The sequence below is a fragment of the Molothrus aeneus genome, chromosome 1 (genome assembly GCF_037042795.1).
Source record: "Molothrus aeneus isolate 106 chromosome 1, BPBGC_Maene_1.0, whole genome shotgun sequence".
NCBI classification, from domain to species: domain Eukaryota; kingdom Metazoa; phylum Chordata; class Aves; order Passeriformes; family Icteridae; genus Molothrus; species Molothrus aeneus.
In genome coordinates, this window is record NC_089646.1 from 45,057,443 (window position 1) to 45,073,481 (window position 16,039).

Genomic DNA, 16,039 nt, shown 5'->3' on the forward strand with positions numbered 1-16,039 from the left:
GTGCACACCCAGGCACAGATGCAGCCCAGCTGCTGCTGCACCACGTTTGGAAACTACCAATATTACTTAAGAGCAGGCTCCAGTGAGTCTCTTAGGTGCCTGAATGCCCATTAATTCCTGTAGGACTGTAGGCAGCTAAATATATTTCTCTATTTGACTCAAAGTTTCCCTAATCCTCTCACTGCCTTCCCTTTCAGGAAATTGAACGAGTGGAACTGGCTTGTTTGTTTGGGAAGCAGAGAGGTTCCCTAGGAAGAAAGGACATGCAGATGTGTTATTCAATTCTGGAACATATTCATTACAAGATACAGAATCCCAAGCCAAATAATTTGCAGGTCAGATGGATTAGAGTATAATCCTTAATGATTTCATTCCTGGTCTAGATTAAAACTGTAAATATAACTTGAGCATTGCAACTGCTGCAAGCAACTCCTCATAAAACTTAGAGACCAATCCCATCAGTCTAGATATCAGAAAACCATTTGGAATTACATTTAAATAGATTGAATTGGATCCGTTTAATTGAAGTAGTGCCCTTTTAAATGTTGTGTGGGCTCAGTGTCAGTTGCTTTATCAATATAACATTTTTGTGTAGGCTTCCTCTCACCTTGCTAAAGACAGAAAGATACTTCAATGGTGGTGAGCTTGGTCATGCACTGAAAGTGTGGTCTCTTACCTGCTGGGTAAGATCTGGCTGGTTTCAACTTTGTTACAGAGATTCCCACCATAGAGACCAGAGAGCTGTAACCTGGGCTCTGCAGCTCTCCTGAGGTCAGGAGCTTCATGATGGAACCCAGCCCACGGCTGACTTTGAGACCAGTAGACCTGGTGAACAGGTATCCTGAAAAGAAATCTGTCTTTAGGAGAAGCTGTAATACTGGAAAATATGGATACCAGGCTCAACTGGTCTTTTGGAGTCCATCCATTGAATTCTGGAAGACACCTTCATAAGTCATTTTACAGTAATTTCTTTTGAATGCAAAATAGACAGTAAAGGTTTCAGATTTGGATTCACAGCTGGGAACACAGATCTAAATCAATGTTAATTCTGCCCCCAAATTGGCAGTCATACAACAATTTTGACAACTGGGGAAAAGGTAGCACTAAAGCTGTTTGCTCCCAACTGAAGAACTGGACTGGCTTGTATTGCATAATAGAGGGGTTGTTCAGAGGACTTGTGGCATTGCTTTAAAAAAATGTTGATGATTGAGACCCAGCTGGAAATTGATTCCTTGATCAGCTCTTTTGTAAGAAAATAAATTAGGTCTGGCTGTCATTTAGATGACAAATTGAGGTTTCATGGGACTGGTAACTGTTCTGGAAGGCATGGAATGGAGTTATGCTGGAGGTTAGATCCAAAAATCACAAATTGTTCATATTTTTGAGAAGAAATATTTTATAAGTAAAAATGGATACATTTAATAATCCAGATAAGCAGGGCCTAGAGTGATTTTAAAGGCACCTTTGCATTTTATCAAATTTCCAAGATTTTGCTCCTTTCTTTACCAGGAGCAAGTATCCCTCCCTAGCATGTTGTCAATGTCCTCTCTTCTTACCAAAACCAGCAGTGTTATTGGGGATTTTTCCTGCTGAAATGGTGTTCATCTGGTCACTTTTTTTATCTCCTCTGACTCCTTGCTGTCTTTTTCAAACCTCGATCTTGTCCCTCCAGCCCCTTTTCAGCAGGAAAGACAGAGAGCAAAAGTGACTTCCTGATAGTTCCTTGGTGCTGTGCCAAGATTTGAAATTCAGACTTATGGATTCAGGAAAAGGGATGGCCCCACGTGTATGCAGGAGACTTCTGCTAAGGAACTCTCCTAAGGAGTTGGGAAAAAAGGTGCAGGGTTGACATTTTTATATTTCTGGAGGGAGAGCATCAAGCAAGGTGATGGAAGAGGTGGGAGGGAAGGGGCTGGTCAGCTCTGTCCATTATACAAACTCTGGAAACAAAGTGAATGCTTGATGAGTCAATAAATGCATCTCTCTTCAGCATTAACAAAATACTTCATTCTAGACAAACCTAGTCTCTCTGTCCACCCCCACCAAAAAAGCCAAATAACTGAAATAATCTTGCAGAGCATGAAATTTCCTTGGAATAAAATGTTTAATGTCTATTTCTACTCTTACTTAGTTGTAAACCAGAGGTGAGTAATTGAAGATCTGCTGGTAGCTATGCAATAACGTTTAATGAACTGAGAAATTATCTGCATGTAGGAGGAGTAGTAGCTCTCTGCATATTAACCTCATGAGCTGGTTAGTGAGAGAAGAAAATAATTTATGGGATGGATCTGCAGCTTTCAGTCTTCAGCCCCTGGGCTGAACTCACTCCTACCATAGCTAAGCCAGGCTTTCAGAGAAATATTGCCTGGGTCTGTCGGGGTAATAACAAAACCAGGTTCCTTCTCAATGGGTTTTCTGAATATTAAAGCATTACTCTACTTTTTAGCTCTCCTGAGAATGCCTAGCCATGGAAGTTACTGCATACCTGGGATTTTAGCTTCATTGAAAACGGTATGTTTAATCACAGGGAAAACAAGCGCCTATGAGGTTACCCTGCCCTTAAAAGCAAAATCCTAGAGGAGACCAGAGGCATTTTACCATGGGATAAACTCAGCAGTGGCTGAAGCTGATGAAGTTACCATTATGGGTTATTTCCAGGTAAGAGCCATAGTGCTATGTCACCACTGCTGTGCCACAAAGAGAATAATATTAGGCATTGGTGAGTGTAAAAGTTTACATCCTCAGATGATTTTGGATTTACTGACTAATGGGGGAGATTGCAGAAGGGATGGACACAAAGGGAGGAGTATTCCCTGATATTCATGTTGCTGGTGCAGTATGTGGTCCCTGTTATGTATTGAGAGAGGTTGATATAATTTTCAGCTCCCCTCCTGAAATGCAGCTCTTGGAAAAGTGTGAGCGAACAATTGCTTTAGAAAAGCAAAATCTCTACAAAGAACCCAGCATGAAAACGGGGACCTCCAGATGTTTTCTTTCCAGTATTAAATAGAGCTTTTTCTCATATTTTCACTTGGGTTGAAGTGCTGGCAGCTTTCATTTCAATGCCCAAGGAATGTAAAAAGTCACCTCCATTGCAGATTCATTAGTGCAAAAGAGAGAGAAGATTAAATCTGGAAGGGGAACTGAATGACCTAGTTCTAGGCCTTCACAATGAACACCCTTGGTCTTTTATCTGCACAATAAGCTAACTTTTCTACAACACACTAAATAAAATAGTTGGTCTGGCAAGAAGGAAGAAATATGATGGTAGAAAAATGGCCATTAGAAGTATGGGCTTCAGCTCCACCAGTAAACCAACAGTAAATATTCAGTCAACATACCTGCAATGGTGTCATCTGACAGCCTCACCTTTTGCCCATTTAACTGAAATCCAGATTCTATTTTAGAGTGGTCGATGTGGCAAAAACACACATTACAAAACTATTTTAGATTCTCTTGGGCCCTAAATATTAATTTCTATAAATAGTGTTGGTTGTGGTAGTGGTCTGTTGCCACATTTGTTCAGTCTAATATTCACACAAGTGTTTAGTGCAGTTTCCTTTTGATGAAGTTTAATTTCTGTGGCTTTTTGTTCTATCAGTTATAGCTATGTAAAATTAGACTGCAATTTACTTATAACACAATTAGCAGTTCTGCTCAATTAGAATGCAGTTAAGTGCTGTGCAAATCCATTATGGTAGAAAGGAATGCTGAACTAAGAACTTGGAATCTCAAGTGAAAGGACATTGCTGTGCCTGTGCAGTCCCCTCCAGACAGTTTTGAATTCAGCATATATAAGATATAGACATCAGCCTTCCCTGCCATTTGCCAGGATGGGGATACCTGAGTCCCTTTCTCCCTTTTGCCAAAGACCAGGGATTTGTGGCCCACTGTCTTTGATGGCTGTACCAGGTGGACTTTTCTCCTGTCACTCCAAATCTGGCTGGTGAGAAGAGGCCAGGATCACTCCCTAATGTTTCCCCATAGATTGTGTAACCCACAAGCCACCAAGGAACAGGTGCCACACAGCCACGGCAATACCCCTCAATCTTCTCCTGCGGGACCATTGGTCTGAGACCTCCCCCAGGGCCTGGGACAGGGCAGCAGAGTTTGCTTGCTGCTACCAGCTGGACCCCCCAAAACAGTCAGTCACACCCACTCAGCCTAGAGCTGAGCCTCTCCCGGCCCCTCTCCTGGAAGCTCCTAGGTGCCATGGCAAGTGTCAGCTGCTGGATCCAGAAAGTATTAGAGCTGACTGCCAGCCCCAGTGTCTGAGAAAACACAGCTGGTTGTTTGACCTTTTGCCTCTGTACCCCTTGCCAGCAGTCACAGGGGACACTGGCACTTCTGGGACCCTCAGGCTGCAGGGTGATGCTGAGATGAGCTGAGCTGGGAAGGATTTAGCTGGGAAGTTCCTGCAATGGGGCAGGCAACTTGTAATGAACCAGGAGTCCTCCTGTGGGTCAGCAGGTTCTGGAGAATCCATGCTCAAATGGAATTAGTCTGATACACTGTACCAGCAGGAGGTTATGCAGTCTGGGCAGACATTAGATGGCACTAAAAACTGCACTTTTTAGGAGCTCATTCAAGCAGAAATAGGATTAAGACCTGCCACTGCTTGCAGGTCACTGGGAAGCACCCTGTAGAATTGAAAATTATAAGCACAGCCCAAAAAACAATTACCTAAGACACCTTCACAGAATATTTTCTCAAACAAATTCATTTTCATTTGGCCTCTAGTAAAACTATCTGGAAGAACTATGAAAGTATTTTCAAGGGGTTACTAACCACTGGCGGTAAATTGCTGCAGATGTGAGGTGTAGCTTGTGAATGTCCTTAGACTTTACATGGCAGGGCTCCTGGTGCAGGCACCTCTGGAACTGTAGGGGTTTTGAAATGTCCCTGTGGCACTGGATAAAAGAGATGCTTATTGAATTGCTCTCACAGTTATGAATCATGATGGTAGCTGGTCCAGAGACATCATTGTAGGGCCCACTGATTGAAGCTTAACTGAGAGTTTGAAAATAGAAATATTCAACCAAGAAGAGGGTGTATTCATTGCACACTTTTCCTTGTAAATGGGGGAGGCCTTCTGGGCAGATAAAACAAATCTTTTCTTCACTTAGCCAGAACTAACAAAATGTCAGAACTAACAAAACCAAATGTTGTCAACTCACAGTTTAATTGCAATGCTGGTAGGCCTCATGGTAGCTCTTAGGGTTTGGTTTGTTTGGTCTATTTTAAAGCCAAAACAGCTTGTAAAGGTAATCAAGTATAGGAGGTTTTGATCCTTTTGTTCACCTGGTTTGCTTTTAAATAAGGGGTTTACTCCTTCTGCTTGAATGAATGAATTCTTGAATGAATGTAAAGTCTTTGCCCAAGAACCTGGCAGAGTGCATTTGAAAGGTAGAGTTGGACAAGATTTTGCTCAGGCCAGCCAATGTAATCTACTCTCTGAGGTGCCTGATGAGGACCTCAGGGCAGGCTAATTTAAGGATTCTTGTTGGGGATGGAATGTCGAAAAGCATGTCATATGGCTGAACCCTTTTCACTCCCACAAGCAACCCCTGGCGGATGGGTTACACTGCTCTTTGTGTACAAAGGGGTGGCATACTGGTTTTGTGCATTCATTCGTCTCCAGCAGTTTGCTTTCTGTAATTCTTCAGCATGAGTTTCAACCTGTCTGTCCATGTTTAGGAGAGCATTTCCTGGCAAACAGCACAAGCAGAGGGGCAGTGGAACACTGAGGTGCTGCTGTTTTCTAGCAAAGTAATCCCTGGCAGTTTGTGACCAGTGCACTCGTGCTCTGTTCAGGGCTGAGAAAAACCTTTAGCTGTCTGCCCCTTAGTGAATTAGATGGAAATGAGAGAACTCTCAGTCTCTGCAAATCAAACCTTGAAGTCTTTCCAAACACTCTGAGCCTGGCTTTTCACAGGAGGCTGCTCTGACAATGCAGTCATGGAAACTCATTTTTATCCCATCTGAGGAGTCCTGTAGTGGGTAGCCAGAAGAACCAGATGTGAACCATATGTGACACAGTTGGTGCAATGTCCCATGGGAAACACAGGTGGGTGACACAAAACAGGAACCTGCAGGCTCCACTGCCCTGTGCTGTGGGGCCCTGGAGGCCTCTGTGAAAATTGTGTGCCTGAACCTGATTTCAGTGAGGGTCATGGTGAGGTTTGTGTGAGTCTACATATTAATGAGGCACGCAATTACTGCCAGAAATCACTCAACATTATATATTGATTGGTTCTCATGTTGGAGAGCACTAAAATGTGTCTTCTAGTTTTATTCAGCTAAGCCAACTATTAGCTCACATGAAGTCTCTTAGGAGAAATCCTTAAATTTAACATACTGTTTTTTGTCACTGAACTGATGGTCAATTTAAGGTGTTTGTGATGTTATTTTTTTCCCCTCAAGTGTGCATTTAAAGCATCTTTAAGTAGAAATTAGTTTTCTGTGTTAATAGTTTCAAGCAGCAGTTTCAACAATAAATCTTCTTTTCTCATCCAGACCTGTCTCTGTACAGCAGAAAGCTGCATCAATACCCTTAGGTACTGCAGCAGGCAAGCTGGAAAAATGATTGCATCTGTGGGAATGAAGTAACCATTCAATTTTAATGTTACCAAAAGATGTAAGAACAGCAGGAAGCAAAAACAATGACAATTTGTTATCATAGCTGTCCTGGTATTGTTTTGCAAAGTTAGTATTACTTTTATCAGTACTTTGGTCCCTTTCCTGCTAGTGGGACCCTTCTGATAACAGCAGTACACTGGGGGCAATGTAAGCAGAGAATAAGAGTTAGATCCTGGGCTGAAGGTAGGAAAAGAAGGGGTTCTGAGAAAGGCACACAACTTACAGGCAGGAGGTTGTGAAAGGAGCCACAAATAACTGAACTACTTAGGATGAAGGGCTTGCACTGAGGTCTCTTTGGCTTGCTCTAGTGTTTTCCTTTTAAATCCATATTATCATGGCAAGCACTTAAAAACATATGCACACAACAGAAAGACTGCAGAGGCCTTCTGTCTGTGAATTGTGTTGAGACAAATATGTCATCCCTTGTTTGGATGTGCACAGTAACTACGAGGTACATTTTGATGTAGATGGTTGTAAGTGGCTCTTTCCCAGGGATTACAACAGAACATGAATTTAGGTGGCCACATTGATTCATTACCAGCTTCCAGTAAGATAAAGCAAGATAATGTATGAAGTGAACATGAAAATCAATAAGACAAGCAAAATGAAATAGCTTGAGATAAGCAGGGGGATACAGACAAAATCAATGTCATTCAGCTACTATGGTGGTGAAACAGAGTCCATAGGAGATAATATTAAATTCTTAAGTCAAATATTTCAAATACTGATCTGTAACATCACCTGTGACAGTAACTGTAATAGGGATTGGCATCAGTATCTTCACAGGATTGCCATGAAATCCTCCAATCAGTGAGCTCTTCCTCCTACAAATGATCACAGTAAATTTATGGCTGTGCCAGGTTGTGTTTTCCAAGAATAACCTTTGTGTATTTAGTATAGAGAGATTTATTGATAGAAGATCAAATATTAACCTGCATTTCATGACCTGGAAAAAATATGCCACATTAAGAATAAAGACATTGACTCTCACCTGATTGCTGGTTGTGAGTGTGCACAGATACATAAATAAATACATAGATAATACAGCAAAGTCCTCTGATCAAAAGTGATTATTCATTTCATTCTGGCCACTTGCTCAGAATTTTTGGAAAGACTGTGTATTTTCAATAGGAAAACAGACTGAATGTTTTCTTTCTCCACTTTTTTTTCGGCATGGTTTCTTATTTTTGTGAGTAGGCAGCTTGACATTGTGAGAAGGAAGGCTTTTCTTTCTTCTCCCACCTAGGACCATGTCATGCAGTACATTATCAACATCTGATTTTAAATGCACAATGCAGATTGTATTTTTCACAGTATTTCTCCATTGACCACGGGGTCTCTCTCTCTCTCTTGTTCAAAATTTTTGGGTCACACCACTGAATAGTGGTTATTAGATTTTATTAGATTCTGTTTGCACTTTGAAACCTCTCTTTAAACACTCTTTGGACAAATTAGACATAGTCAGAGCATGGTTGAGCTCAAGAAGTATAATGTGAAGGCAAAGGTGTTGTGTTACCATTAAAAAAAGTATTGTTTTAGGAGGCAACAGAGGCAGTAAAGGTCTGATCTAGAGCCCAGTGAAACAGCCTGGATGCTAAAGCCAGAGTGACCCTTGCATCAGCTGCCCAGGATGCCTGCAGCTGTAGGGCTGAGATGATTTACTCACACCATCAAGAAGATGGAGACATTTGCCTTTTTTGCAGGCATTTGCTAGTGAAGAGGAATTCCTGAGAATATAATAATTTTCTGCATAGGTCTGCCACCAATTCTGGGGGCTTTTTTTATTAGCTTTTTACAATTTCTCAAATAAGAAGTCAACCATCATTTCTTCTAGCTTTTTACTCATCATCATCATCATCATCATCATCATCATCATCATCATCATCATCACTCTTTTGAAATCTGTCAGCCATTCTAACCTTAGTTTTAACAGCTGAAACTAATAAAAGGTCCTAAAATCCTAGAGGTTGTCCTACTAGGGCCTTGCAGCAGCAGAAAAACTAAACTCATAATGTGTATTATTTTCTTCTCCTGAAGTCTGCTGCCAGACAGTTTACACCTGATTTATTTCTAATACCACTTGCTGTTAGTGTTTTTGCCTTCCACTGGGATATAGCTGGCATTTTTCCCCTGGAAATGGATTAACATATATTTTTCTACACTGAGCAATATTTTACTACCTAGATGTAATACTGCTATAACAACCCCCCTCTGTGTTGCCTTTGCTCCAATCATCATAGAACAAGTACTTGCTTATGCTGAGGTTCCCATCTGGAGATGTATCCAAATTCTCTTTGAAGTTTACCTTTTGAAACTTAGGAGAATACTGCCTAGGCTGGTGACTCTGTAGTAAGGGCTGAGGTTGCCCTTTCTTGAGTCTGTAAGGTGAAGTATTGGAATCACTTGTCAATGACTTGTCTTTGTGTATCATTTCTTGTGTTGCTTTTATTCTTCATTTACTTAACTGTTTGCATGCTTATGACTCATTTAATTTCTAAGGAAAATAAAATCCTGACAACACTGACTTGCTTTTTCTCTGGGGCAGGTTTGCTAAGTTTCCCTGCATTCCCAGCTTATGTCTTGGGGAACTCTAAATATAAGAATTAGCCTGGTGATGTCACCCAGCTCAGATGCCTAATTGGAATTTTCACCCTTAGATGTACAGCTATTTGGGATGATGCTTCCAAATGCAATATCTTAGTTTTCAGACAAATACACAAAAGTATGTCCCAGTTAGATTTTGTTTTTCAATGAGGAGATCATAACTTTTTACAGAATAAACCTTATGAAAACTTTGCACTACATAATAACCTTTGTGAATAATTTTATTGTACTTTAAACAACTTTTTCAATGAAATTTTTCCAGGAGACCAGTTTTCATTTATAAGGCATCAGTGAAGGTATTTGTGAGGAATTCACTACTGTTACAGACTTGGCACCTTATTCATTCGTGTTAGAATGCTGCTTCTTTGCATCCAATGTTATCTAAAGTATTTCCAAATACTGCCATCAAATTGCATTCTTGTAGTTATAGAGAGAGTAAAATTGGCTTTTTTTATGCAGATACAAAAATAATAATTTATCTAAGCAAGATTAAAGCACCAGCCTTTCCAAATAACTCTTTTAAATTGACTTTCCTTCTTCTATTACCCAAATAGTGCAATTCCTCAGATTTTCATTGCTGTAAACACAGCTGCATTCCAATGTTACTGCATTCATTTCAGCTGCATTACTCTGATGTGATGCAACCCAATGATAGGACAGCACTTGCACTGTGAGACATGAGGAAAAAATGGGAGCATTTCCATCAGCAAATGCACTAATTTAGCAGCAGACATGAAGTGTGGCATTTACAGGAAATTTAAACAGACCTCTTCTTTGGAGAAGGTGTATCTCTGTATGTGCATCTTAACTAAACTTATCTCTGGTGACATTTGTAATTCTACCTACTCTAGATTTAGCGTGAGAAGATCATATGAAAGCCAGTTAATCTTGTCTTTCTTTCTCTTTCTTGGGTAATGTATGGTCTTGGTGTATTTTAGGCAGTTGTCTGAAAGTGAGACAACTGAAAAATTTGTCTATCTGTTCTATGCACCAGAAGCCACCTATTTGTGACTTGTTATTTGCAGTCTCCCATCTCATGCTGGCAATTTTCAGGAAGGGAGCCAAGTCAGAAACCAGCCCTTATTTCTATCACAGCAAAGGGAAGACATCACTCCCATCCTTCTCCTTCACCTCTGCATCATGCACTGGAAATTAGGAGGACGGCGGGAGTGAGTCAGTGTTCCCAACTCTGCAAAAGTCAGTCTTTCCAGAATATCTTTTTGAGTGTCACTCTTCTGTTAGTTAGTTACTGTCAGGAAATAATGCATTGGCCTTAAAATAAATCATCTCTCAACCTATCCCCACGCACACATATGGTCTGCAGTCTCCTACATCTTGCTGGGGTTTACAACACTGCAAGGAGAGCTGTAACAGAGCAGAGCCAAAACCCTCAGGGCTCTTAGTCCAATCAGCAGGACAGATAGAGGTAGAAATGGAAGCAGGAGCGTCCAAAGTCTAATGTGCCCATGGAGGTCAGGAAAGTCTTTGTTAGTGGCTTTCTCACTTGCCAGAAAGGACCTTGTAAGAATATGACTCTGCAGTGAGTTTCTTGAGTATTTTGACAGAATGGTTTCCTGTCTTGATTAAGGGGGAGCCTTAATCCAGCATCACACAGTCAGGGTTTTACAGGGTAGAACAGGAGCTCCTGTAAGTCTGACAGAGGCCATGACTGAAAGCTTTGCTTTCATTCTCTTTCCAGAGATGTAGTGTTTTCACTTTTTAGAAGTATACATTCGTTCTTTAATTTAATTTCAAACAGCACAGAGAAGTGATTTCTTTGAGGCTTCTTCTCTGCAGAGCAGAATAGGAATCACTAATCAAAGTTAGAACTGTGAATCATGATTTTTTTGCTCCTCTGGCTCAGGTACAATATATTTTAGGCTTTCAGCTCTTGTGGCCTGTACTTGTAGGCTTTCCCATGGTGTGAACACCTCGTGCTCAAGGTGGGCAGCACTGCATGGCTACCCATCAGTGCCATGGAAGGAGACAAGTGTGCCCTCAAAAAAAATACTAGTTTTGGGCTAAAGGAAACTACCAGCTGCAGTAAAAATGGGCCTCACTTTGTTACCTGTGATGGAGCCAGGCTGTTTTACACCAGTAAAGAAATTAGGAACCAAGAACAAAGAAGCCTTAGGAAAAGACATGTGGGAGGTAATCACTCCTGTTTCACCAGTAACACAGTCGGATTTAGAGCTCTGTTTATGTGGGGGAACTCTGCTCTTACCAGTTTAACTGGAAATCAGAAGAATCCATATTCTATGAGATCAGATCTACACATGTTTGCTACTCCCTGGGGAGGATCTTCATCACACAAAACTCCGACTGCCTTTTGAGTTTTGTGTGTTGTTTTGGGATGTCCTAGGGACATCTGTGTGTTTTCTGGGATGTCCTAGGCAATCACAAAGCTCCAGTTGAGCATCCATAAGCTTCTCATAATTTCATTAAACATTCATTGTATCTTCAATGTGCATTTCCTACAATTCTTTGTCCTACTCTGTGCTTCATTTTATAGTAATAAGGCTTTTTAAATACTCTATTTTGGAAGCATTTTTTTGCCTTTTTTTTTTTTCCAAAAGAGGGAAGGAAGGTGGGAAAATAAAGGCAGAGATTCCAGTTAGCAGAGATGCTTGGCATAACCTTATCAGTAAAATTGGGGAGAAATAAGGAGGAAGATAGGGAAGGCATTGCTGAGACATATATTGGATGTGGTGTTAACTGTGGTGTACAAAATCTTGTCCTGTGGTGAAAGCAAGAGAATGGTTATCCTTCAGCTGAGCCCCCCAACTTGTTCATCCTGCACTGAGGAGGCAAAGGCTTGGCAACAAGTACCCCAGTCCTGTGGTCTGCCCTGCTGCTCACCAGTTGTGCATGCCCATGTTGCTCCAGAGGGGAATTAAAGCTCCCTCCTCTGGGAGGTGACCCTGTGTCCCCTCAGGCTCACTTTCACGTGGTGCTCTGCAGCTTTGCCACCACATGGATTCTGTGGGGCCATACCGTCAGCACTGAGAAGCAGAGCACAAAGTAAACCACAGAGAGCAGGTTAGACAGCTTTTGGCACCTGATTCTTATCCCTATAATGATTCCTGTTAGGAAAACATAGTTCTGCACATACCTTGTATATGCATGGTGTTAAGACACCTCTGATGAGGTATAATTTAGTTGCTCCTACAGCAGAGTGGGCTGTAGAGGCTACTTAGCTCTTTCCAGGAAACATCAACCAGTGAGGAGTGGAGCAGGCTAGAATTCCCTCTGCCTAGTCCAAGGGTACCCTTTGTGTATCAGGTCCACTTAGGCAAGTCTGAGCAGCCTGTGGTGTCTCTTCCGGACTTTTGTGATGGTGAGAGTGCAAAAACTGCATGCAGGCAAGTATGTAAAGACAGCAAACTCTCCTAAGAAGCCCTAGAAAAGAAATGCTGTTCTGAAAAGAAATAAAAGTATGTTATATAAAAAATGGCATTGTTCTTGATTTTTCCTTCTCTTTGTGAAATTGTCTGCTATTTTCCAAAGAGGAAATACAGTCCTTAAATTAGATCTCACAGGGATGCTGGCTCCAGAATTGTGAAAATTAATACACAAGCAATTAAATTTGAAAACAAAAAAATCCCAACAATGAATCAGGAAAGAAGTCACTGACATTAAAACCAGAGTTATGCAAATTAAGTCATAAACTCTCAGCCAAATTTAGGAAATTTTTTGATCTTTAATTCACTTCACTCTGCCATCAGAATCCTTCTTGCCTATTTTCCCCCAGGATAGAAGTCCATCATTAAATAATGGATGCATAAACCCCTCTTTTTATTTTTTCCTCTAAATAAAACTCTTTATAGGAAATACTGGAGAGGAGCAAAAATTAAGGATGAAAAGGAACTACAGTGATGGTAAGTGACAAACAAAGTCAGGGCTTGAAGAATTATGTTCTCTGAATTACACTGATCTTATTTGCAAGGTCATTATATGCATCTTTGTTTTAGACTTCTGGAGAGTCCTACACATAGAGAAAGGAGTAAAATACAGTCTTCATTTGATGTGAAGTACATTGAGTTTTGATTTACTTGGTTTTTTATAAGGAACTGGAGTCTTGCAGTACTACCCTGCAGAATCAGTAAAGCTATCACTGTGCCATTACCAAACAAATCCTCTGAAGCCATCAGAAAGCGGAGTCATGAATTCTTCAGGTAACTCAGCAAAATTTGTTATATGAAATCAAGAGAGAACTTCAACTTTTCAGGGTGGCTGGTGGGCTATGAAATTTGTACTTTGGCTTTAATAATGTGTGTACTTTTATTAATCTACCCAAAAGACTTCAAGTGATCAGTATGCACGTTACAGCCTGGACCGTGCTGCTCGGTACTGGGATCACCCTGCTCTGAGCAGGCCTTCATGGCTCCCAGGCAAGGGGCTCCCTTCTCCATAGGGAAGGTACCTAGTGTCAGACTGATTGGTATTTTAAAAAGTCATGGCCCATAGAGATATTCACAATTATCTAGAAAATATATCCACAGCTGTTAGTGTAGCAAGCTAGTTAGAAACATGGAAAAAGTCGAAGTCAAGTAGGTGTAGATTAGAAAAAGCCACAAAAAATCTTCAGTAATCTTGGCTTGGTTTGTCATGGATATGAGATGTGACACAACCAGATTTTGGCATGATGTGTAATGGGCTCAGCACCTTTTGGTTTTGATTTCCAGGGAGGTGGTGATAGAGCAAGGGAACTGCTGCCTCTTTGGCAATAGTGGACTCTTCAGAGCAGAGTTATAGCTGTTCATTTTAACTCCAGGAAGATCTCTATACATTTCAGCAGCTCTGCTGTAATTAAAAGTAGTAATTGATAGAGGATTAAAGGCTATATCATTAAAAATTACTTGACCTTACCACTATAGATTATTAGATTACTGAAGGAAAGGAGGCACCTTCCAATAAGACTCTTTTACTCTTCCAGATTATTCTTGACAGGTCCTGCAATGAAAATGTCAAGATAGCGGTGTCGAATGCCCTTGAATTAACAAGGCACATTATCATGTTTGCAAATTGTTGCCAAATTACACTCATCAAAGGGGTATTTTAGTCCACTGATTGTTCCCCTCACAGTAATACAGAACTAAGACTCTAGAGATGGATGTCCTTGTGCAGTGGCATTTTTGTCATGCTGTCAAATCCCCTTAATCTTCCTTTGGTTCATCTATGCTCCTAAAATACCTGCAGTATTACTTGCATTTCTGTAATATTATGTATTATTCTTGTCTAACACATATGATCTATGCAGGCTATAAAACTTGAAAGTGGCATTAGAATTACAGGCCCTTTGTAGGGGAGATGAAGGCTCTATTGTCATTCATTATACAAAGAGATTAATTAAAGAACTGCTGAAAGAAATGGTTTAAGAGCATCTTCAAAATAATTAAATGTAGAGAGTCCTGCATTGGCAACAGACTGATTCTGGTAGACCAGAACAATATCTGTGGAGTTTTGGGTTTGTTTTTTTTAACATTTCTAAGCACTGCATAAATAACAAGCATTGCCAATTAGTAAAATTTTCACAGTCTGTCTTATGAGACAGACAGATAGATAGATAGATAGATAGATAGATAGATAGATAGATAGATAGATAGATAGATAGATGCATAACAAAATTTATATCTATTTGGGGTTTTTTTTGAGATTCCTATGTAGATTGAATAGAAATTTCACAAAAATATGTGTAGATAGTAGTTACACATATTAATTAAAGCCCTACTTTGGCATCTAAGATTTGTATGAACATCTCAGTTTTCATATCAAAAGTATTCATGGCCCCTGAGATGAGGAAAAGGACATGCTCTTACTCTTCCATTTTCACTTCCCCCTTTTTTTTTCCCTACAAAAAATAATAATGGGAGAGTAGAATACAAATAAAAGAATAAAATTTCTTTCTTTTCCTTTTGATACTTCATAATCTGTAAATTGATCTCATTTTTGTTAAAATCTTTGTAAATACAAAACTCAGTATGCAAAACTGGTCTCCACAGCAGAGATGTTGTTGTTTACAATGTGTCATCTCTTCAGCTTTTAGCAAGGAACAAGCTCAAAGTAAGCATTATAATGCTGATAACTGTAACAGGAAGAAGCACAACATGCTTTTTTATCTAGAGCAAAGTGGAAGGGGTGCTGGTGCTCAGAGAACAAGACTAGAACAGAAAAATACACTATTTGAAGTGCCCTGCTTGGAAACTTCCTTTAAGAAACTGAAAGTTCACTTTTCCTAGTTAATCTGACCTTTGGAAGGAAGGTGAAAATTTCTTCAGAGATGACGCTGACATCAGTAGGGGATAGGAGGGTTGAGCTCCCTTTTGTCATCTTTCTTTCCTGTGTGCCAGGTAGCTTTAGATACTTCTCTTAAGAAACTCAAGTTTTAAATTGCCTTCCTGTGCCAAATTTTAGATTCAAGAAAGCAGATACATCATTTCACAAGAGGGGGTCTGTATATGGGGCCCTAATGATGCAACAAATATGTGGAGAACCTTGCATGGACCTGGGAAAAAGAAGTACAAAGATGTACATGCACAATAAGTTAATAAAAATAATTTCTTCATTCATTCCAATTTATCTTCTTATTCTGAAAGCCCTGGGCCTGGAGAAACAATATAGCTTCTGCAGTATTCCAAGATACACCTATTTTCTCACCGAAATTTATGTTCCAGATTTGCCATACAATGCCTAAGAAAAGAAGTCAGTGGTGATTATCAGAGCCAGAATGTAATCAGGAAGCAATTTTATTCAGGCAAAAATCAAGGACAGGGGTTGTACTGTCTTACCCCATCTG